The sequence below is a fragment of the Hyperoodon ampullatus genome (assembly GCF_949752795.1).
Source record: "Hyperoodon ampullatus genome assembly, chromosome: 18".
Lineage (NCBI taxonomy): Eukaryota > Metazoa > Chordata > Mammalia > Artiodactyla > Ziphiidae > Hyperoodon > Hyperoodon ampullatus.
This window is the reverse complement of record NC_136931.1, coordinates 57655658-57682115: the sequence shown is the minus strand read 5'-3', so window position 1 is coordinate 57682115 and position 26458 is coordinate 57655658. Positions and strand designations below refer to the sequence as shown.

Here is a 26458-nt window from a genome sequence, read left to right as displayed (position 1 = left end):
TTTTTTTTTTTTTGCGGTATGCGGGCCTCTCACTGTTGTGGCCTCTCCCGTTGCGGAGCACAGGCTCCGGACGCGCAGGCTCAGCGGCCATGGCTCACGGGCCCAGCCACTCCGCGGCATGTGGGATCTTCCCAGACCGGGGCACGAACCCGTGTCCCCTGCATCGGCAGGCGGACTCTCAACCACTGCGCCACCAGGGAAGCCTGTCATCTATCTTTGGATGAAGATTAGATGGCCATAATCTATAACCAGGGGATTATACATACTAGAAAAAGCATCCTTTAAAGGACTGTGTCCGTCCTAGATAAAAGGCCTCTTAACAGGTATTCTTAAGCACGTCATGCACAAGGAAACTGAAGGGAGTCAACTTCCAAGACTTCAGGTGCTTTTCCCCCAGTTACTAAAAGTGCCCAATGGAGGAGTGCCCTGATGTCGGTCTTCCCCCCACTATGCCCCTTACAGGTGCTGACCCTTCATTTCCAATTTAGACCAGTTCCCACTCACTGTTAACACCATTGGGGACACCTTCTGTACTATTCCTTTGGGACAGTTTCTTGGCCATTAACATCAGGTTGGGAGACTACTTTGGAAGGGATACATCTAAAGTAGTGAGCACAAATCTTGATTAAATTGCACGGTGGATTTTGACAAAGGAAGGAAACTTCTGGATAGCTAACTGTTGCTCCGGTGGAAGGTGCTATAGCCATGGAAGTGGCTGCTCCAATAAGGGCTATCTCACAGGCAGGAGCCCCTGCTCCAGCTGAGGCCCTTATCCCAGGGGGAAGCACACCCAAGGGTGAGGAGAGAGAGGCCCCCACCATATTCAGGAGCTGTACCCCAAGGGGCCCAGTCTTGGACCAGCTAGCACCCGCAGTGGCGCAAGTCACCAACCAACTGCCCCTACCGTTCTGCCTCTGAGAGAAAGCTCCTGATGGAAATCAAGGAAAAATAGAAGTCCGTGTGCCTTGCTCAATGTCTGATCTAAGTCTGGCAGAAGATACATTGGGAAGTTTTTCTGAGGACCCTGAACTTTTCACAAAGGAGTTTACCCGGTTAATGCGACCTTTTGATCTCACTTGGGGGGCTTTGCAGATTTCAGTATCCCGTGCTGCACCCCAGAGGAAAAACAGCATATAATATTGGCAGCCAGAGCCCAACAGGGCCAGTCACTACACCGGGTGGGGAACAACGCTGTCCCCGAGGCAGATGCACGATGCATTTTATCAGGTAAATTCTACTGCTAGGGACAGACTAGACCATATGATTGTTCAATAGAGGCTATGAAAAAATTTACAGTGAAACCTGTCAATTATGAAAAAGTAAAAGAAGCCCAACAGGGGTCAGATGGAAATCTGATAGTATTTCAAGAAAAGTTAATAGAAGATTTTTTAAAGTATATAAATGTGGATCCCTCCTACCCCAAGGCACAGGCCCTTTTGGCTATACATTTCATAGCCCAGTCTGCCCCAGACATCAGGCACAAGATTCAAAAAGCGACTGCTGGCCCTCAGACCCCTATGAGTGATTTGCTCCAATTGGCTTATTCAGTTTTCAATAATAGGGATTTGGCCGAAAAGGCTGAACGCACTCAGAGAAATATATACAAAAGGCCCAAATGATGGTAGTGGCTTTGTCCACTCAGAGCCCACCAAAGGAGAGGCCGGCCTTTCCAGGCCAATCTGGCTGTGGTGGACCACAAGGCCCATGGGTACCCAGACAGGACCAGTGTGCCCTGTGTGCACCAAAGGGACACTGGAGGAAGGACTGTGACACGCGCCCTTTACAAACAGCCAGGGCACTAGAGGAGGGAATGCCGCAGACACCAGAGAGTGACGGGGGCCTCTGATGGTTTCACAATCAGAACACTGAGGGCGCTCGAGGCTGAAAGTGGCTCTGCCTACAGACACCATGTATGTAACTAGTGTCGAGCCTTGGGTGGTTACTAAGTGGTGGGCCATCATAGAATTTCTCATAGACACCGGTGCAACCCTTTCAGTCTTAAGCCAGAGGATTAGAAGCCTTAACAAGCATAAGAAATATGTAATGGGAGTGTCGGGAAGGAGACAGGGGCACACGTTCCAGGAACCCCTTCTGTGCAACAGCAATGGCCGGTCGTTTCTACACTGCTTTCCGTTTGTGCCTGATTGTCCTCTCTCTTTAATGCAAGGGACTTACTCACTAAATTAGGGGCCACCCTGTCTCTCGAGGGACAAGGAAGCCACCCTTATCACCAAATGATATTAACAAAAAACAAGCTTAAATCTATAACTGAGATAAAAGACTCAACAGAGCCTGAAGTACGAAACACCGAGGTTCCGGGCCTAGCTGAAAACAAACAGATTGAGGCCTTAAGTGATCCTCTTCCAGATTTGGAAACTGTTTGGGGAAAATGGTTTGAATCTTCAAACTTATGGCTACAATCACTTTTAATGACTCTTCGAATGCTTACTGCTCTATTTATGTCTTTTGTAGACGCATCCTCTGACGCTTAACCTCCAAGAGGGCTAAAAGGATGATGCTAACCAGAGTGACACTGACTCGCAGTCCTCCCAACAAGAACGGACAGTCAGCCAGGAGCTCTATTCCTCCCAGGCAGGCCTAGGTCCCATCTCAGCAGGAAGCAGTTAATGATAGGTTCCTCGCTCCTTGCCTCCATTTTAAGCATAAAAGGGTAAACACCTGGAGAGGGGACTGATAGGGGCAGAGTAAAGGGACAAAGTAGGTGATTAAACAGTTCATCCCACCAGGGAATCATAAGTAAAAAGCACGGGAGACCCCTGCAAGTTAATGATCACTCAAGAGAGCAGGCTTGCTTAGCAATAAAACCAAGCAACAGAAGCCTGAGACACGCCCCCAGACAATAAAACAATGGTGGCCTGAGACCCACATCCTGCCCAGTGAGCTCAGTAAGTTGATGACCCCTAGGACACACTCCTCTGCACACACTAAAAACAAAATATAAGGGAAAGGTGACATTATGCTGAAAGCTGAGATGACTTATCATGTTTTAGTATATGTTACCACCTTTTTGCTCATTTCTGTTGCTCCACGACAGTCCCAGCTTGACCTCGTAGGGACAAGAAAACTGCCCCTCTGGGCGTGGAGGAGTTTTCCCTTGATTATATAAAACTGTAGCTAAGTTCCCGGGGCGGCACCCTCTCGCCTGCCCCGGAAGCCTCACCAACGTCCTTATCTATCACTTTGCCTCTCACTGAATTCTTTCTGTGCTGAGACGTAAAAAAACAGAGCTCCTGAGAGCCCCCTGAGACACATTCCTCAGCATCAAAATGCCTCGAGCCACAGGAAATTTCACGTATCTGCTTGTGTTTGTGGATGGGTGGAGGCATATCCCACCCAGACAGAGAAAAAGCCTCTGAAGTGGTTAAAGCCCTCAAGGAAATTATCCCCTGATGTGCACTGCCTGACCCCCTTCAAAGTGATAACGGGTCTGCTTTTCTCTTGAGCAAAACCCAACCAGTGTCTAAAGCCCTGCAAATTAATTGGAAGCTACATTCATCACGGAGACCACAATCAACAGGAAAAACTGAGAAAATGAATCATCCATTTAAAAAGGACCATTGCTGGGACTTCCCTGGCGGTCCGGTGGTTAAGACTCCAAGCTCCCAATGCAGGGGGCGTGTGTTCAATCCCTGGTTGGGGAACTAAGACCCCACATGCCACGCAGCCAAAAAAAAAAAAAAAAAAAAACAAGACCCTACTCCTGAAAGGCCCAGAGAGCAATGGGCTGGTGAACCCTTAGAAGACAAGGTTGCTCACTGGACCAGGGAATGAGAATTCCTAGCACTGTGGGACTAGGTCACAAAATGCCTCCCAAATGTTGGATGAAATTAAGACCGAAAGGGAACGGATTGTAAAATAAAGAATGTTGCCCATCATCCAGTACTACAAGATTCAAGACATTAGCCACCGCGGTCACTGACCTGCAGCCACCCTGACAGGAATTCAGGGCAGAGAGCAGGATGAGGCACTCTCTGCTCTGGGAAAACTGGCAGAACCGGCCTTCAGATAGTCAAGCATTTTCAGGAAAAATTTTTATGAACCTGGGTTCTTACATCTTACCATAGTTAGCAAAGCACTGAAACCATTAACTAAGCTATGTGTTCCTCAAGAACGGCAGTTACCTTCTTCCAAGATGTGTGCCTGACTGCCTGTACCCCTCCGCCAGCATCAGCTTATACACCAGCCTCCCCGCTTCCCTCTTCAGCACAGTTCTCACAGCTCTCCAAGGGACTGTCTCCGGGGTTAAAATCCTCAGGTTGGCAAAAATAAATTTTTCACTTCTTTCTTAGATTGACTATTGATTACTTTTCTGCCAACTACACATTTTCCAGCGGGTGGAATTTCAGACGGAAGAACACTGGGTGTCACACGGCTGGCCCAGGTCACTCCCCGCCCCACACGCCGGGTGAGGGGAAGGGCTGACCAGGAAGGGGAGGCCGGGGGAGCAGAAGGACCGGCCTGAGAAGACGCGAGGACAGGGGGACGGGAAGGGAGGGAGGGAGGGGGTCTCCGGAGAGGGGCGGGCTCTGCAGAACCCCAGGACCGGGGAGAGGACGCGGCCTGTCCACGAGCGGGGCGGCCGGCGCTGCCCTCCAGGGGCCGAGAGGGCGAGGCTGCGGGGCGCGCATCCACCTCGCGGAAGAAGACGTTACATGGGTGGGGGGGGCGGGGGAGGTCGTAAAGGGTTTTATGGAGGAAAACGACCCTAAAGGCGGTGTCTACGTGGACCGGAGACCGAAAAGCTGAAGGAGGCAAATACACGCGTCATATCAATGATATTAAGCTATCGTTTACACGTCGTAACTCTCCACCCGTTTCCTCTCTTACTCCTATCATTAAACCCCCAAATCATTTTAGGACCTTATACTGTAAGTATTCTTTAAAAAAGAATAAAACAGTAGATTGTGAATCCAGTAACAGAAGACTAAATCTTATTTACCAAAAAAGTATGCAAGAACTGCTAATTCACGCATCCAAACCTGTTAGGATGGCTTTTTCAAGCTTCTAAAGGACAGTAGTTATCCACTGGTCTTAGGAACCAAAAACCTGGTGCAAATCCAAGTAAAAATAATAACTTACTCACCTCCTTTACACTAGTCACACTATTCATACTAACAATGCCGATTATAACAACAAACTCCAACATTTACAGAAGTAATATATATCCATCCCATGTGAAAACCACTATCTCATATGCTTTTATCACCAGCCTAATTCCGACAATATTTATTCTTACAGAACAAGAAATAATTATCTCAAACTGACACCGAATCACAATCCAAACCTTAAAATTATCACTTAGCTTCACAATAGATTATTTCTCAATGTTTGTGCAGTAGCACTAATTTATCACATGACCTAGTATAGAATTTTCAATATGATACATGCACTCAGATCCTAATATTAATCAATTTTTAAAATATTTACTCCTGTTTCTTATCACAATACTAATTCTTTTCCCCGACCAGGGATGGAACCCAGGCCCTCGGCAGTGAAAGCACGCAGTCCTAACCACTGGACGGCCAGGGAATTCCCACAGTACTAATTCATGTTCCCACTAACAATCTTCTCCAACTTTTCACTGGATGGGAAGGAGTCAGAATTACGTCTTTTCTACTTATTGGGTGATGACGTGACAGAGCAGATGCAAATACGGCCGCTCTTCAAACAATTTTATACAACACACTGGAGACACTGGATTCATTGTATCAACAGCATGATCTCTATTCAACAAATCTTTATACTTAACCTAAATCACCCAAATCTACCCGATAGGACTTGTATTAGCTGCAATTGGAAAACCCGCCCAAATTGGCCTCCACCCATGACTTCCCTCAGCAACAGAGGGTCCTACTGCCATCTGAGCCCTACCCCACTCAAGCACAATAGTTGTAGCAGGCATCTTCCTACTAATCCGCTTTTACCCTTTAATAGAAAGGAATACAATTATCCAAACAATAACATTCTGTTTAGGAGCTATCACCACATTATTTACAGCAATATGTGCTCTTACCCAAAGTGACATTAAAAAAATTGTTGCTTTCTCCACTTCGAGTCAACTAGGCCTTATAATAGTAACAATCGGCATTAACCAGCCTCATCTAGCATTTCTCCATATTTGCACACACGCCTGTTTCAAGGATATACTATTCATATGCTCTGGATCGATTATTCGCAATGTAAATGATAGATAAGACATTCGAAAAATAGGAGGCCTATGTAAAGCAATGCCTTTCACCACAACAGCCCTCATTATTGGAAGTCTCACGCTAACAGGATACCACTCCTCACGAGCTTCTATTCTAAAGATCTCATTATCGAATCTGCTAACACGCTGTATACCAACACCTGAGCCCTCTTAATAACCCCCGTCGCCACATCTCTCACAGCTGTCCATAGCACGCACTCACGTTATTTTCCTCCCACTCCGAGGACAACCTTGCTTGTCCAATTAACTTTAATTAATGAAGACAACCCACTCCTAATCAACTCTATCCCATGTCTATTAGCTGGAAGCAGTTTCTCCAGATTTCTTATCTCCAACAACATTCCCCCAACAACAATCCCACAAATAACTGTGCCTCCTTAACTGAAACCAACTGCTCTTGCCGTAACCATCCTAGGCTTTATTCTAGCACCTGAAATCAACCTTGCTGCATAAAATTTAAAACTTAATTATCCCTCAAACTTCTTCAAAATCTCAAAACTCTTAGGATATTTCCCCACTATTATACACCACTTTCAGCAAGCCAAAAATCAGCATCTTCCCTACTGGATTTAATTTGACTAGAAAATATCTTACCAAAACCCACTTCTCTTATTCAAATAAAATTTTCTACACTTGTACCAGACCAAAGAGGCCTAATCAAACTATACTTCCTTTCATTCCTCATTATCCTTACCCTAAGCATAATAGTATTTAATTGCCATGAGTAACCTCTATAATAACTATAAGCAATGACCAACCAGTAACAATTACCTTGAATCAACTACCATAACTATACAACGCCGCAATATCTATAGCCTCCTCACTAAAAAATCCAGAATCACCTGAATCATAAATTACTCAGTCCCCCAGTCCATTGAACAAATACCATTTCTACTTCCTTGTCCTTTAAAGCACAGAAAATTCTATCACTTTATCAATTTTCTATTGTAAATTCTATCATTAATCCCCAAGGAAATATACCTAAAACAGATTTATTAGAAACTCAAGTTTCAGGATACTTCTCAGTAGCCACAGCTGTTGTATAACCAAATACTACTAACATTCCCCCTAAAGAAATTAAAAACACCATTAAACCCAAAAGCGAACCACCAAAATTCAACACAATTCCACAACCAATACCACCACCCACAATCAACCCAAGTCCGCCATAAATAGGCGAAGGTTTAGAAGAAATCCCCACAAAACTAATTTTAAAAACAGTACTTAAATACAATGTATGTTACCATTATTCTTACATGGAATCTAACCATGGCCAATGACATGAAAAATCATCACTATTTCGACTATAAGAACACTAATGACCAACATCTGAAAATCACACCCACTAATAAAAATTATCAACAATGCAGCCATTGATCTTCCAGCTGCATCAAACATCTCATCACGATGGACCTTTGGTTCTCTGTTAGGCATTTGTTTAGTTCTACACATCTTGACAGGCTTATTCCTAGCAATACATCATACATCAGGTATAGTAACTGCATTTTCATGAGTAACACATATCTGCCAAGATGTAAACTAGAATCATCTGATACCTACATGCAAATGGAGCTTCCATGTTCTTTATTTGCCAATTCATTCATGTAGGACGAGGCTTATACTACAGATCCTATACCTTTTCTGAAACATGAAATACTGGAATCATTTTACTATTTACAGGTATAGCCACAGCATTCATAGGCTATGTCTTACCTTGAGGACAAACAGCGTTCTGAGGAGCAACAGTTGCTACCAATCTTCTCTCAGCAATTCCCTATATCGGCACAAGCCTTGTGGAATGAATCTGAGGCGGTTTTTCAGTAGACAAAGCAACTCTAACACAATTCTTTGCCTTCCATTTTACCCTCCTCATTGCAGCAGTAGCAACTGTTCCCTTATTCCTTTCAGAAATGGGCTCTAATAACCCCACAAGAATCTCATATGACATAGACAAAATCCCATCTCACCCCTACTATACAAAGACATCCTAGGTGTCCTATCACTGATTCTAATCTTAGTATTATTCTCATCTGACCTGCTAGGAGACCCAGACAACTACATCCCAGCAAATCCCCTTAATACACCACCACATATCAAGCCAGAATGATACTTCTTATTCGCGTATGCAATTCTATGATCAATTCCCAAAAAACTTACAGGAGTACTAGCTCTAATTTTTTCAGTCTTAATCCTAGCATTTACCCAGTACTCCATACATTGAAACAACAAAGCATAACATTCCGACCCCTCAGCCGATGCCTACTTTGAGTACTAGTAGCAGACCTAACGACACATGAATTGGAGGACAAACCCTAGAGCACCCGTTATTATCGAACAAGCATCCATTTTGTTTCTTTTAAATTCTAGCTCTAATACCAGTAACTAGCATCACTGAAAATAATCTCCTAAAATGAAGAGTCTTTTACCCTGGTCTTGTAAACCAGAAAAGGAGAATAACACACCTAAGACTCAAGGAAGAAGCTCCACTATCAGCACCCAAAGCTGAAATTCTACTTAAATTATCTCCTGAACATTTGTTACGGGACACTTACAAAATTAAGTACCATGTCGGTATTAAAATGACTTCCTTTTTCTATAAGTTACTACGTATTTCGTGCATTATATGTATTACCTCTGGATTTTACACCGAAGGGAAATCAGACCCCAGGCTTCTCACGGCCACAACTGAATTAACTTGGGGTGCGGGAGCGGATATTTTAAGGTCCGTAGCGACCCCAGACCTCGGATACGGAGAGGGGACCACCAGGCGCACGTTGAACTAGTAAAAAACGGTTAACTCACACTCCCCACCGCGACCGCAGCTCCGCGTTCTCTGCTTCGGGATCTGCAGCAAACTACGCGACCACGGAGACGAGACGCCAGAGGCGGCTGGGGGCGGGGCCTGAGCAGAGTGTCACGGGGAGGGGCGTGGCCTGAGCAGAAAGCCGCGGGGAGGGGCGGGGCCTGAGCAGAGCGCCACGGGGAGGGGCGGGGCCTGAGCAGAGCGCCAGGGCGAGGAGCGGGGCGTGGGGCCCAGGCCAGCGCCTGGACCGTCAGAGGGCGGGGCGGGCGCTGCACGTTCCTCCATTTGATCCCGTCTGGGTCTAGAAATGCTTGAGGGTCTTGTGTTGCACCATTGCTTCCTCCTTGGTTTAACAGTTTGTAACAGTTTTAAGGTAAAAGCTTAAAGTAGTGTGGGATACTTATGTTGGTCTGGGAACTGCAGTCTCGGTGGGGGCTTGATGTGGGGTGGTGTTTGGACCCAGGAACATTCCTGCAATTAGAGTTAATTTAAGCAGTTTAAGGAAACAAGAGCTGGATCTGTCTGCGTAGGGATTACAAACTATGTGAAACACAGAACCCTTAGAATGGGCTATTTCATACTAACACCTGTAAGGACAGAAATGTTGCCGTGCCATTCCTGTTCTACAAGGATCAAGCTCATTGGTCACTGCGGTGGCCCTGCGTGTGTCATACAAATACAAGTGGGGAAGGGCAATTCGGTGAAGGAAACAGAAGGAGAAAATTGCCAGGATGGGCACATATTTACAGTGACTGAGGAATAGCCATAATTATTGTGTGGCTTGGTGAGGTGTGATATTAATTTTCTATTGGAGACATTTACAATTTGGGACTTCTTGGAGTTAGAATCTTTTTTATTTTTCAGGACTTAAAAAGCCACCCTATATAAATAGGCTGTGTATACTTCTGCATGTTGAGTCTTCGTTTTAAAAAAATGATATAATTCCCTAGAGAGCTTAAGATATAAGTAATGGATCCAAAATCATGATTACCTGTTTGAAGGACACACACACATGTTTCTTTAAAGCATCCTCAGTATTGCCGAGAAGACATGGGGATGGGGCAGTATAATGAATTAATGGAAAGATAGTTAATATCATTTGTCAAAACTGCCTGAGAGATTTGATCCCAGGACTAGTCATATACACACTTTTCCTGTATCGACCCCTGTAGCTATGTAGGGGTATGTTGCTAGTTCCACTTACGAAGGCATGACAAGTAAAGTAAGTGGACGCTTTTAAGCCTCAGTTGTACCTTCAGTGTCAATGTCATCAAAATATTTTAACGTATAATAAGACATTGTACTTTCGAATCAAATTGCAACACAATCTCATATCACTTGTATTTCCCCTGAATGAGTACAAGACCTACTGACTGCCAATTATTTAGTTTTATTTTTCCAAGTAAGAGCAATCCTGTGTCGCAACAACATGGATCGACCTAGCGATCATCATACTAAGTTAGTCAGAAAGACAAATACCATATGCTACCACTTATATGTGGAATATAAAATATGACACAAATGAACTTATCTCCAAAACAGAAACAGACTCACAGACATAGAGAACAGACTTGTAGTTGCGGGGGGTTAGTAGATGCAAACTATTATATATAGATTGGATAAACAACAAGGTCCTACTGTGTAGCACTGCGAACTATATTCAACACCCTGTGATAAATCATAATGGAAAAGAATATGAAAAAGAATATATACATGTATAACGGAATCACTTTGCTCTACAGCAGAAATTAACATTATCAATCAACTATACTTCAATAAAATAATTTTTTTAAAAAAAGAGTAATTCCTGTGTCACCGCTGCCTAATACCTGAGTACCAGATTGACTTTTCCGTATGCGTTATGTCCAAAATTTTATAGTAATTGAGATATGAAATCGAAATGTGACACTCCATGAGAAGTCAGCAAACTTTTTTGTAAAGGGGCACATAGCAAATATTTTATTCTTTGTAAGCCATACTGATTCTGTTACAACTATTCTACTCTGCCCTCATTAGATCCATGGTACCTAAACATAAGTGTATTCTAATTACATTGATACAGCATTTAAAAACAGATGGTAGGTTGTATTTGGCTCCTGTTCTGTAGGTTGCCGAGCCATGACCTACACAAAGGAATGAAGGCCACCAGAGACAGCAACTACTCGGTAAATACATAAGCCAGACCTTGCTTATTTTTAAGTGTCTTTAAAATATAATTGTTTAAAAAACTTAACCATCTAGTTTGGGTTTATAGTATCTGTCAAAGTAAAATCTATGAGAATGATCACACAAAGGGCAGGACTGGAGAACTGGAAGTATACATGTGTAAGGGTCGGATGCTCTATAGAAAGTAGTGTGGAAGTCCTTGAATGTAGACTGTGGTAAGCTGTATAGTAAAACCCCTAGAGCAAACACTTAAATATAGTTACAGCTAACAGTGATGAACCGAAAAAGGAGTTTACACAAACCCAACAAAAAATTCAGTTATTTTACAGAAGACAGAAAAAGAGGGGAAACGGTGGAAAATACAAGGCAGACAATATAAAACCAATAGCATGATAATAATTTAAATCTAACTATATAATTATCTCTTTCAAACCAAATGGCCTAAAGACCCCAATTGAAAGGCAGACATTGACAACTAGATTTTTAAAAGAGAGATGAATTTAATAAAATTCAAAATAAAAGCATGGAAAAAAGGTAAACCATATCAACACTATTCAAAATAGAGTGGCTATTGTAAGATCAAAGGAGATTAAGGAGCAAATAAGACCAGGGATAATGAACTCTAGTTCATAATCATAAAGGGATTAAGTTCATCAGAATGACATGACAGTCATAAAAACTATGCACCCAGCAGCAGAACTTCAAAACCCTCGGAGAAAACTGACAAGATTGCAAGGAGTAATAAATAAACCCACACTCATGGTCAGCGATTTCCATGCTTCCTCTGTCAATAACAGTAGAAGAACAGACAGAAAATCCGTAAGTTCCTGGAAGATTCTAATATCATTAATCAATGAAATGGAGATTTATAGAACTGTGAGATAATAGAAAAAATATATATTGATCTCTGGCCCTGGCTCCTGGCACAGAGCTCCTAAAACCCTTGTGATTCTCTAAGTGGTAAGAGCACCAGGAGCATCTTTTGTTCTATTGAGGTGACTCTGGGTGGCTCCATCCTACAAGGGGAGCTTGATCAGCAGAAAGACCAAGCCAGGATTAGAAGCTTGGAATTTTCAGCCCTACCCCTAAAAATTCATTATACCTACACAAGGAAGCCTCCATAAAATCCCGACAGTAGGAGGTTCAGAGAGCTGCAGACTGGCGAACACATCCACATGGGGAGGGTGATGCACCCCAACGCCATGAAGACAGAAGCACCTGCGCTGGGGTACCTCCCAGATCTCACCCTATGTGTCTCTTCAACTGTATCCTTTATTATATCCTTTAGGAAACTGGTGAATGTGTTTCCCTGAGTTTTGTGAGCAGCTCTAGCAAATTAACTGATCCCAGGAGAGGCTTGTTGGAATCCACCATCTATAGCTACTTGGTCTGAAGCAAAGGTGACGACCTGGACCTGTGACTGGGGTCTGAAGTGTGTCGGGTGGGGGCTGGGGCAGTGTTGTGGGCTGAGCCCTAATCTGTGGGATGTGACGCTCTCTCCAGGTAGATAGTGTCAGAATTGAGTTTAAGTGAAAAACACCTAGTTGGTGTTGCAGAGAATTGCTTGTTGTGGGGAAAAACTTCCACATTTGGTGACCAAAAGTGTGAGAAGTGAAGTGTTCAGAGTGAAGGTGGTAATAGTGTGAGCATAAAGGAAACACAGAGAAAAGAAACACAGTAGGATGGACTGGATCTTTCTCTCCACAAGAGGAGGGAAACTGAGTTTCTCCTTTATAAGAACAATCCAGCTAACGAGAATTTTAAGCAATCTTTCAAAGTGCACAGAGTACTTTACCAAGACAAACCACATCCTGGCCCATGAAACAAGTCTGGATAAACTTTACAAGAATCCTATACAAAATATCTCTATGACCACAATGGAATTAAAACAGAAATCATTAACAAAAATATCTGGAAAATCAAATATTTGAAATATAATGACCGACTTGTGACCAACCCTGTGACAGAGGAGAAATTAGAAAGGAAATTAGAATGTATTCTGAATTGAATAAAAATGAAAACAGAACGTATCAAATTTATAATTTGCTACTATAGCAGGAGAAATTAAAAAGAGCACCCTTGGAGAAGGGATAGCTATTTAACAAAACACCTAAAAGCCTAAGGGCTCTTTCATTTTTTTTGTTTTCTTGGGCTTTTTGGCCCTCAGTGTGAACTTCCTGCTTGTAACGGGACTTAAGTCTTAACTGAGCTCATCCAGTTCTGAGGCTTGTTTAGGTAGGTGAAGGCACCACAGTGAAAGAGGGCAAGTTTCTTGAGGTTGTTACCAATATCTGATATGATAAACCAGCTAAACATGTTAAAACTGAGAACACACAATCCATTAAGGGTAGTTAGACAATGAAAGGTAATATATTTCTAGATGAATTAAAATTAAATGGATATTCTAATGCAAACAGTGAATATATGATGGAAGGAGTGAGGGTAATATTTAGGAAGGGGATCTTGAAATCAAGATTTCAAAGGTGGAACAATTACTGGGAATAATGAATTCCCTTCTGTAACCTAAATCTTGGGTGGTTAAGGTGGGTAAGGAAAAACAAAAGGTCATTGAAAGGGTACCAGTCAGCTTTCTACAAGTTTTCCTGTGGTAACAAATATCCCTGAATTCTTACTGGCTTTATAACAACAAACATTTATTTCTTGCTCATATGATATCTATCATTATTCACCTCTTGCTTGTTTCTCTAACTTGATTCTGGGATTCAGGGTAAAATTCCAGTGTATCTGGGATCTACCATTCTTGTAGCAGGAAGAGGTTCAAAAAAGCAAACAAAGGTTTTGAAAGCTTCCATTTAAAGTTGAAACATGCCATTCTACTCACAACAGGAACTCACAAAGCCAATCTTGCACAAAATGGGCAGGGAAGTGCAGTCCTCTCAAAGGGAAGGAAGGGTTGGTTGCCTAAGTCAAGTGGCCAAGTTTGATATCAAAGGGCAGACATATATGATCTCACAGGATGGTGATAAATGATTGGAAATAATATTACAATATATGTTAGTGCAGCTTCTATCAGAAATAATTTGTCTGTCCTTTGTTCACACAAAATATATTTACCCCGGTCCAAGAGGAAAGAAAAAACATTTCGCCCTAGACATGAGTTCAATCACAAATGAATTTCATAATAATCTCATGAGATTCCTCTGAATTCAGAGCCCCGTGTGGAGCTCTCCCTACTCATAACACATTACGGTGGAACAGAGAAATAAAATCTCAATAAACACTCTCATTTAGAAGAAAAAAATAAAAGAGGTACCCAGTAGTCTCGGGTCCACGGCAAATGTGCAGTTCTGCTGGGCAGATATAGTGAGGGCCCTGTTCTGTGGGGGCAGGAATGACAAGGGACCCTTTTCTTGAATCCAGCTCTTCTCCTGAGAACAGACCTCCAGTGCTTTGTATTTCGTTGCTCTTGACTTCACCTAGTTACATCTAACAGAGTATTGGAAATGTTGCCTTACTTCTGCAATGAGCTGCTTGCTCCGGTTACTCCCTTCGCATGAATGTTTACAGTCCCAAAGATCATCGGGTTAATTGAAAAAAATAAAACTGAAAACCCACTATCAAAACTACCAAAAAAGGGCTTCCATGGTGGCACAGTGGTTGACAGTCTTCGCCATGGCAATCAGAGAAGAAAAAGAAATAAAAGGAATACAAATTGGAAACGAAGAAGTAAAACTGTCACTGTTTGCAGATGACATGATACTATACATAGAGAATCCTAAAGATGCCACCGGAAAACTACTAGAGCTAATCAATGAATCTGGTAAAGTTGCAGTATAAAAAATTAATGCAAAGAAATCTCTTGCATTCCTATACACTAATGATGAAATATCTGAAAGAGAAATTAAGGAAACACTCCCATTTACCACTGCAACAAAAAGAATAAAATACCTAGGAATAAACCTACCTAGGGAGACAAAAGACCTGTATGCAGAAAACTATAAGACACTGACGAAAGAAATTAAAGATGATACCAACAGATGGAGAGATATACCATGTTCTTGGATTGGGAGAATCAATATTGTGAAAATGACTATACTACCCAAAGCAACCTACAGATTCAATGCAATCCCTATCAAATTATCAATGGCATTTTTTACGGAACTAGAACCAAAAAATCTTAAAATTTGTATGGAGACACAAAAGACCCCGAATAGTCAAAGCAGTCTTGAGAGAAAAAAACGGAGCTGGAGGAATCAGACTCTCTGACTTCAGATCATACTACAAAGCTACAGTAATCAAGACAATATGGTACTGGCACAAACACAGAAACATAGATCAATGGAACAAGATAGAAAGCCCAGAGGTAAACTCATGCAACTATGGTCAATTAATCTATGACAAAGGAGGCAAGGATACACAATGGAGAAAACACAGTCTTTTCAATAAGTGGTGCTGGGGGCTCCCCTGGTGGCACAGTGGTTGAGAGTCCGCCTGCCGATGCAGGGGACACGGGTTCGTGCCCCGGTCCGGGAAGATCCCACGTGCCACGGAGCGGCTGGGCCCGTGAACCATGGCCACTGAGCCTGCACGTCCGGAGCCTGTGCTCCGCAACGGGAGAGGCCACAGCAGTGAGAGGCCCACGTACCGCAAAAAAAAAAAAAAAAAATAAGTGGTGCTGGGAAAACTGGACAGCTACATGTAAAAGAATGAAATTAGAACACTCCCTAACACCATATACAAAAATAAACTCAAAATGTATTCGAGACCTAAATGTAAGAGCGGACACTATAAAACTCTTAGAGGAAAACATAGGAAGAACACTCTTTGACAGAAATCACAGCAAGATCTGTTTTGATCCACCTCCTAGAGAAATGGAAACAAAACCAAAAATAAACAAATGGGACCTAATGAAACTTAAAAGCTTTTGCACAGCAAAGGAAACCATAAACAAGACGAAAAGACAGCCCTCAGAATGGGAGAAAATATTTGCAAACGAATCAACGGACAAAGGATTAATCTCCAAAATATATAAACAGCTCGATATTAAAAAAACAATCCAATCCAAAAATGGGCAGAAGACCTAAATAGACATTTCTCCAAAGAAGACTTACAGATGGCCAAGAAGCATATGAAAAGCTGCTCAACATCACCAATTATTAGAGAAATGCAAATCAAAACTTCAATGAGGTATCACCTCACACCAGTTAGAATGGGCTTCATCAGAAAAGCTACAAACAACAAATGCTGGAGAGGGAGAAAAGGGGACCCTCTTGCACTGCTGGTGGGAATGTAAACTGATACAGCTGCTATGGAGAACAGTATGGAGGTTCCTTAAAAAACTAAAAATAGAATTACCATATGATCCAACAATCCCACTACTGGGCATATACCCAGAGAAAACCACAATTCACATAGACACATGCACCCCAATGTTCATTGCAGCACTATTTACAATAGCCAGGTCATGGAAGCAACCTAAATGCCCATTGACAGACGAATGGATAAAGAAGATGTGGTACATATATACAATGGAATATTGCTCAGCCATAAAAAGGAGTGAAACTGGGTCATTTGTTGAGACGTGGATGGATCTAGAGACTGTCATACAGAGTGAAGTAAGTCAGAAAGAGAAAAACAAATATCGTATATTAACGCATATATGTGGAACCTAGAAGAATGGTACAGGTGAACTGGTTTTCAGAGCAGAAATTGAGACACAGATGTAGAGAACAAACGTATGGACACCAAGGGGGGAAATTACCAAATTCGTTACATTTCTCCCCAGTATGAATTTTTTGGTGAATCTTCAGGACATACTGTTTTCTTAAAGGTGTTTCCACATTCAGTACATGTGTACAGTTTCTGATCTGCATGAATTACCTCATTACACCCAAGGTGTGAATATTTGATGAGACACTTTACAACATTCATTACCTTTGAAAGCTTGCTCTCCAATATAAATCCTCTCCTGTTCCACACTTCTGATCTCTGGGTTAAAGCTTTAGCATGCACATTACTCTTGTGTGGTTTCTGTGAATGACGTATATTCTGAAGTCTAGTGCACTCTGAAGCCTGGAGAAAGCGCCTGCCCATACATTTCCAGGACTTCTCTTCAGCATGGACTCTTGTTGCCTACTTCAACTCAAGGTGAAACTTTTGCCACTCCCATTGCATCTGTAAGGGATCGCTCCACTATGTTCCCCAACCTTTGACGTTTGGGTAAAATCCTTCCCACAAACATTACATCTGTGGGGTTTGTCTCCAGGATATATATTCTTACATACCTAAAGAGTGAGCAATAATTTTTAAAACTGCCATATTCATAGCATTTGTAAGTATAAAGTATTCAGTAAACCCTGAGTTTAAGACAGTACCTAAAAGCCTAGCCACATTCCGTGCACTTGTAAGGGTCTCTCCAGTATGGATTATCCGATGACTGGTGAGATGTGAGCCCTGAGTAAAGGTTTTACACACTCGTGTCACTTGTAAGCATTCTCTCCAGAATGAACTCTTTACTAAATCCTGAGTTCAGACCATTGTCTAAAAGCCTTGACACACTCATTACATTTATACAGCTTCTATCTAGCATGAATTTTCTCAGGAAGCCTAAGATGTAAAGGCCTGACAAAAGCCTCGCCACATTTATTACATTTGTAAGGTTTCCCGTGAGTAGGGATCACCTATGTCTTTTTAGGCCTGAATGCACCCTGACGCGTCTGCCACATGCATTGCACTTGTACGGCTTCTCTCCTGTATGAGCTTGCTCATGCTCTGCAAGGTGTGAACGCTTTCCAAACGCTTGTGACATTCAGTACGCTGGTAAGTTTCCGATTCGGGATTAATTACGTGATGGTTGGTGAACCAGGTTTGAACACAGAACCGAAGCTTTGCTGTGACACCCACATTTGTGTGGCTTTCCTCCAGCTTGACTTTTCTGAGGGTCCAGCAGACTATACACTTTACCACACTCATTACATGTGTAAGGTTTCACTCTAGTGTGGATGCTCCAATGATGTGCAGAGTGAGTCCTCTGACTGAAGGCCTGGCCACGTACACCACATCTAAATGGTTTCCCTCCTGTATGGATTCTTTGATGTCTAGTGAGGGCTGAGCCCTGAAGAAAGGCTATGTCACGCTCATTACACTTGTAAGAACACTGGGGTGTCACACGGCTGGCCCAGGTCACTCCCCGCCCCCCACGCCGGGTGAGGGGAAGGGCTGACCAGGAAGGGGAGGCCGGGGGAGCAGAAGGACCGGCCTGAGAAGACGCGAGGACAGGGGGGCTGGGAGGGAGGGAGGGGGTCTCCGGAGAGGGGCGGGCTCTGCAGAACCCCAGGACCGGGGGGAGGACGCGGCCTGTCCACGAGCGGGGCGGCCGGCGCTGCCCTCCAGGGGCCGAGAGGGCGAGGCTGGGGGGCGCGCATCCACCTCGCGGAAGAGGACGTTACATGGGTGGGGGGGCGGGGGAGGTCGTAAAGGGTTTTATGGAGGAAAACGACCCTAAAGGCGGTGTCTACGTGGACCGGAGACCGAAAAGCTGAAGGAGGCAAATGCACGCGTCATATCAATGATATTAAGCTATCGTTTACACGTCGTAACTCTCCACCCGTTTCCTCTCTTACTCCTATCATTAAACCCCCAAATCATTTTAGGACCTTATACTGTAAGTATTCTTTAAAAAAGAATAAAACAGTAGATTGTGAATCCAGTAACAGAAGACTAAATCTTATTTACCAAAAAAGTATGCAAGAACTGCTAATTCACGCATCCAAACCTGTTAGGATGGCTTTTTCAAGCTTCTAAAGGACAGTAGTTATCCACTGGTCTTAGGAATCAAAAAACTGGTGCAAATCCAAGTAAAAATAATAACTTACTCACCTCCTTTACACTAGTCACACTATTCATACTAACAATGCCGATTATAACAACAAACTCCAACATTTACAGAAGTAATATATATCCATCCCATGTGAAAACCACTATCTCATATGCTTTTATCACCAGCCTAATTCCAACAATATTTATTCTTACAGAACAAGAAATAATTATCTCAAACTGACACCGAATCACAATCCAAACCTTAAAATTATCACTTAGCTTTACAATAGAGTATTTCTCAATGTTTGTGCAGTAGCACTAATTTATCACATGATCTAGTATAGAATTTTCAATATGATACATGCACTCAGATCCTAATATTAATCAATTTTTAAAATATTTACTCCTGTTTCTTATCACAATACTAATTCTTTTCCCCGACCAGGGATGGAACCCAGGCCCTCGGCAGTGAAAGCACGCAGTCCTAACCACTGGACGGCCAGGGAATTCCCACAATACTAACTCGTGTTCCCACTAACAATCTTCTCCAACTTTTCACTGGATGGGAAGGAGTCAGAATTATGTCTTTTCTACTTATTGGGTGATGACGTGACAGAGCAGATGCAAATACGGCCGCTCTTCAAACAATTTTATACAACACACTGGAGACACTGGATTCATTGTATCAACAGCATGATCTCTATTCAACAAATCTTTATACTTAACCTACATCACCCAAATCTACCCGATAGGACTTGTATTAGCTGCAACTGGAAAACCCGCCCAAATTGGCCTCCACCCATGACTTCCCTCAGCAACAGAGGGTCCTACTGCCATCTCAGCCCTAGTCCACTCAAGCACAATAGTTGTAGCAGGCATCTTCCTACTTATCCGCTTTTACCCTTTAATAGAAAATAATACATTTATCCAAACAATAACATTATGTTTAGGAGCTATCACCACATTATTTACAGCAATATGTGCTCTTACCCAAAATGACATTAAAAAAATTGTTGCTTTCTCCACTTCGAGTCAACTAGGCCTTATAATAGTAACAATCGGCATTAACCAGCCTCATCTAGCATTTCTCCGTATTTAAACACACGCCTGTTTCAAGGATATACTATTCATATGCTCTGGATCGATTATTCGCAATGTAAATGATAGATAAGACATTCGAAAAATAGGAGGCCTATGTAAAGCAATGCCTTTCACCACAACAGCCCTCATTATTGGAAGTCTCACGCTAACAGGATACCACTCCTCACGAGCTTCTATTCTAAAGATCTCATTATCGAATCTGCTAACACGCTGTATACCAACACCTGAGCCCTCTTAATAACCCCCGTCGCCACATCTCTCACAGCTGTCCATAGCACGCACTCACGTTATTTTCCTCCCACTCCGAGGACAACCTTGCTTGTCCAATTAACTTTAATTAATGAAGACAACCCACTCCTAATCAACTCTATCCCATGTCTATTAGCTGGAAGCAGTTTCTCCAGATTTCTTATCTCCAACAACATTCCCCCAACAACAATCCCACAAATAACTGTGCCTCCTTAACTGAAACCAACTGCTCTTGCCGTAACCATCCTAGGCTTTATTCTAGCACCTGAAATCAACCTTGCTGCATAAAATTTAAAACTTAATTATCCCTCAAACTTCTTCAAAATCTCAAAACTCTTAGGATATTTCCCCACTATTATACACCACTTTCAGCAAGCCAAAAATCAGCATCTTCCCTACTGGATTTAATTTGACTAGAAAATATCTTACCAAAACCCACTTCTCTTATTCAAATAAAATTTTCTACACTTGTACCAGACCAAAGAGGCCTAATCAAACTATACTTCCTTTCATTCCTCATTATCCTTACCCTAAGCATAATAGTATTTAATTGCCATGAGTAACCTCTATAATAACTATAAGCAATGACCAACCAGTAACAATTACCTTGAATCAACTACCATAACTATACAACGCCGCAGTATCTATAGCCTCCTCACTAAAAAATCCAGAATCACCTGAATCATAAATTACTCAGTCCCCCAGTCCATTGAACAAATACAATTTCTACTTCCTTGTCCTTTAAAGCACAGAAAATTCTATCACTTTATCAATTTTCTATTGTAAATTCTATCACTAATCCCAGAAGAAATATACCTAAAACAGTTTTGTTAGAAACTCAAATTTCAGGATACTTCTCAGTAGCCACAGCTGTTGTATAACCAAATACTACTAACATTCCCCCTAAAGAAATTAAAAACACCATTAAACCCAAAAGCGAACCACCAAAATTCAACACAATTCCACAACCAATACCACCACCCACAATCAACCCAAGTCCACCATAAATAGGCGAAGGTTTAGAAGAAAACCCCACAAAACTAATTTTAAAAATAGTACTTAAATACAATGTATGTTACCATTATTTTTACATGGAATCTAACCATGGCCAATGACATGAAAAATCATCACTATTTCGACTATAAGAACACTAATGACCAACATCTGAAAATCACACCCACTAATAAAAATTATCAACAATGCAGCCATTGATCTTCCAGCTGCATCAAACATCTCATCATGATGGACCTTTGGTTCTCTGTTAGGCATTTGTTTAGTTCTACACATCTTGACAGGCTTATTCCTAGCAATACATCATACATCAGGTATAGTAACTGCATTTTCATGAGTAACACATATCTGCCAAGATGTAAACTAGAATCATCTGATACCTACATGCAAATGGAGCTTCCATGTTCTTTATTTGCCAATTCATTCATGTAGGACGAGGCTTATACTACAGATCCTATACCTTTTCTGAAACATGAAATACTGGAATCATTTTACTATTTACAGGTATAGCCACAGCATTCATAGGCTATGTCTTACCTTGAGGACAAACAGCGTTCTGAGGAGCAACAGTTGCTACCAATCTTCTCTCAGCAATTCCCTGTATCGGCACAAGCCTTGTGGAATGAATCTGAGGCAGTTTTTCAGTAGACAAAGCAACTCTAACACAATTCTTTGCCTTCCATTTTACCCTCCTCATTGCAGCAGTAGCAACTGTTCCCTTATTCCTTTCAGAAATGGGCTCTAATAACCCCACAAGAATCTCATATGACATAGACAAAATCCCATCTCACCCCTACTATACAAAGACATCCTAGGTGTCCTATCACTGATTCTAATCTTAGTATTATTCTCATCTGACCTGCTAGGAGACCCAGACAACTACATCCCAGCAAATCCCCTTAATACACCACCACATATCAAGCCAGAATGATACTTCTTATTCGCGTATGCAATTCTATGATCAATTCCCAAAAAACTTACAGGAGTACTAGCTCTAATTTTTTCAGTCTTAATCCTAGCATTTACCCAGTACTCCATACATTGAAACAACAAAGCATAACATTCCGACCCCTCAGCCGATGCCTACTTTGAGTACTAGTAGCAGACCTAACGACACATGAATTGGAGGACAAACCCTAGAGCACCCGTTATTATCGAACAAGCATCCATTTTGTTTCTTTTAAATTCTAGCTCTAATACCAGTAACTAGCATAACTGAAAATAGTCTCCTAAAATGAAGAGTCTTTTACCCTGGTCTTGTAAACCAGAAAAGGAGAATAACACACCTAAGACTCAAGGAAGAAGCTCCACTATCAGCACCCAAAGCTGAAATTCTACTTAAATTATTTCCTGAACATTTGTTACGGGACACTTACAAAATTAAGTACCATGTCGGTATTAAAATGACTTCCTTTTTCTATAAGTTACTACGTATTTCGTGCATTATACGTATTACCTCTGGATTTTACACCGAAGGGAAATCAGACCCCAGGCTTCTCACGGCCACAACTGAATTAACTTGGGGTGCGGGAGCGGATATTTTAAGGTCCGTAGCGACCCCAGACCTCGGATACGGAGAGGGGACCACCAGGCGCACGTTGAACTAGTAAAAAACGGTTAACTCACACTCCCCACCGCGACCGCAGCTCCGCGTTCTCTGCTTCGGGATCTGCAGCAAACTACGCGACCATGGAGACGAGACGCCAGAGGCGGCTGGGGGCGGGGCCTGAGCAGAGTGTCACGGGGAGGGGCGTGGCCTGAGCAGAAAGCCGCGGGGAGGGGCGGGGCCTGAGCAGAGCGCCACGGGGAGGGGCGGGGCCTGAGCAGAGCGCCAGGGCGAGGAGCGGGGCGTGGGGCCCAGGCCAGCGCCTGGACCGTCAGAGGGCGGGGCGGGCGCTGCACGTTCCTCCATTTGATCCTGTCTGGGTCTAGAAATGCTTGAGGGTCTTGTGTTGCACCATTGCTTCCTCCTTGGTTTAACAGTCTGTAACAGTTTCAAGGTAAAAGCTTAAAGTAGTGTGGGATACTTATGTTGGTCTGGGAACTGCAGTCTCGGTGGGGGCTTGATGTGGGGTGGTGTTTGGACCCAGGAACATTCCTGCAATTAGAGTTAATTTAAGCAGTTTAAGGAAACAAGAGCTGGATCTGTCTGCGTAGGGATTACAAACTATGTGAAACACAGAACCCTTAGAATGGGCTATTTCATACTAACACCTGTAAGGACAGAAATGTTGCCGTGCCATTCCTGTTCTACAAGGATCAAGCTCATTGGTCACTGCGGTGGCCCTGCGTGTGTCATACAAATACAAGTGGGGAAGGGCAATTCGGTGAAGGAAACAGAAGGAGAAAATTGCCAGGATGGGCACATATTTACAGTGACTGAGGAATAGCCATAATTATTGTGTGGCTTGGTGAGGTGTGATATTAATTTTCTATTGGAGACATTTACAATTTGGGACTTCTTGGAGTTAGAATTTTTTTTTATTTTTCAGGACTTAAAAAGCCACCCTATATAAATAGGCTGTGTATACTTCTGCATGTTGAACCTTCGTTTTTTAAAAAAAAAAAAAAAATGACATAATTCCCTAGAGAGCTTAAGATATAAGTAATGGATCCAAAATCATGATTACCTGTTTGAAGGACACACACACATGTTTCTTTAAAGCATCCTCAGTATTGCCGAGAAGACATGGGGATGGGGCAGTATAATGAATTAATGGAAAGATAGTTAATATCATTTGTCAAAACTGCCTGAGAGATTTGATCCCAGGACTAGTCATATACACACTTTTCCTGTATCGACCCCTGTAGCTATGTAGGGGTATGTTGCTAGCTCCACTTACGAAGGCATGACAAGTAAAGTAAGTGGACGCTTTTAAGCCTCAGTTGTACCTTCAGTGTCAATGTCATCAAAATATTTTAACGTATAATAAGACATTGTACTTTCGAATCAAATTGCAACACAATCTCATATCACTTGTATTTCCCCTGAATGAGTACAAGACCTACTGACTGCCAATTATTTCCAGTTTTATTTTTCCAAGTAAGAGCAATCCTGTGTCGCAACAACATGGATCGACCTAGCGATCATCATACTAAGTTAGTCAGAAAGACAAATACCATATGCTACCACTTATATGTGGAATATAAAATATGACACAAATGAACTTATCTCCAAAACAGAAACAGACTCACAGACATAGAGAACAGACTTGTAGTTGCGGGGGGTTAGTAGATGCAAACTATTATATATAGATTGGATAAACAACAAGGTCCTACTGTGTAGCACTGGGAACTATATTCAACACCCTGTGATAAATCATAATGGAAAAGAATATGAAAAAGAATATATACATGTATAACGGAATCACTTTGCTCTACAGCAGAAATTAACATTATCAATCAACTATACTTCAGTAATTTTTTTTAAAAAATTAAAAAATCACACTCATTACACTTGTAAGGTTTTTCCCTGTGTGCTTCTTGGTCTTGTGTCAGTACTGAACGATCATTCTCATATATATTAGAAATGCTGGTACAGCCACTAGGAGTTCTTCCAAGTGGGGAAACTGAGGCAATACTGTTGACAGTCCTCACAGCCTGATTACATTAAAAAATTTTCCCTTCAGTTTGAAGTATCTGCAGTTCATCTTGAAAGCTTGATCCATGCCTATTTTCAATAGGCTTATTTCCTGCATCGCTTCTACTATGTTGATCTCTTCCAACAGTCAGATTTTCGTTATGGTATTTTTTTTTTTTTTTTTGCGGTACGTGGGCCTCTCACTGTTGTGGCCTCTCCCGTTGCGGAGTGCAGGCTCCAGACGCGCAGGCTCAGCGGCCATGGCTCATGGGCCCAGCCGCTCCATGGCATGTGGGATCTTCCCGGCCCGGGGCACGAACCCGTGTCCCCTGCATTGGCAGGCGGACTCTCAACCAGTGCGCCACCAGGGAAGCCCTGCCCTAGTTTTTTAAGGGGGGGCCTCCTTCATGCCCACACCACAGGCTCCTAAGCTTCTCCCCATCCTTACCAAAGTGTAATCAGTATCCCTGACGCTGAGCAGATGAACTGCTGGAAGGCAAGGCTCCTGTCCAAGATGGTAACTAGCCCCTCGATGTGCAGAATTTGGAAGACCTGGGGGCTATAGTGAGCAGTGACACTTTAGTTCAGTCAGAGTTGAAATTTCCAGAACAAATATGGGAACTAACCTCATCATCTGCTCTAGCCCCTTGGTTTTCCCTGAGGAGTACTCTGCCCAACCCAGTCCCCAGCATCTAAACACTCCCAGAGTAAAGTGCTGCAGGTGTCCTGGGAAGAAGATGGAGAAAATGCACCCTCCAATGGAGGGAAAAATGACCCAAAATAATCAAGGGAGGAGAGCATTTCTTATAGAGGAGCTTGATGTGGAAGCAATAAAACCTGGGTAATGAGACAGAGAACGACTGGTGAAGGGAAATTTAGATGATTGGCTGGAGAAGATGGGGAGATCTCTCTGGCCGAGACCTGAAGGAGGAGAAAGGGCCAGAGCAGAGACGATTTAGGGACAAAGGGTGAAGCAGGAACTAAGACCTGAGATAGAAAAGGTGTTGGTGTTTGGGAACAGAGAAACGCTGAATGTGACTGGGGCACAGTGAACCACAAGAAAAGGATGAGGCTGGAGACAATGGCAGGGCCCTGAGGACGACTAAAGAGCTGTGTAGCCACCGTGAGGACTCGGGATTTTGCCCTGAAGACATATGGAAGCCAGTGGAGGTCTGAGTGCCAGAAGCGACAAACCCTCCCTTCCCATTTATCCTTATTCATAGAAGACACCTGATGATGGTCTCCGACTCGGAGCCTATGTTCCTGCCTCCATCCTACTGTTTTTCTTTTAGTTTTTCACGTTGGGAGGCCTGGGACCCACTTAATATTCTAATTACAAGCGGACACTCTCTCCAAGAAGAACTGCCACACACAGACACACACCCAATTTGGCCAATCATTTCAGGGGTCAGTGTTGCTCAGCCTCAGAGTTTCTGGTCTAGTCTCTCATCTCCATGTTACAAGTGGGCTCCCTGAGGCCCAGACGGGAGACATTTCTGAGAAGGTCTGAGTTGAGTGAACAGAAGCAGGTGGAACTGAA

At 42.7% G+C, this 26458-nt stretch overlaps 1 long non-coding RNA gene across 2 annotated transcripts in view; it reads right to left on the bottom strand.

The window, feature by feature from the left end:
• LOC307065872 overlaps window positions 1–26458 on the bottom strand; it is a 71136-nt gene that overhangs the window by 15106 nt on the left and 29572 nt on the right. The window contains exon 1 of one of the 2 annotated variants that reach the window (XR_013811351.1): window positions 9032–9108. The exons of the other annotated variant lie outside the window; for it this stretch is intronic. This is a non-coding gene — a long non-coding RNA (uncharacterized lncRNA). Of the gene's footprint in view, window positions 1–9031; window positions 9109–26458 lie in introns of those variants that run through there. 2 annotated transcript variants of the gene reach the window in all.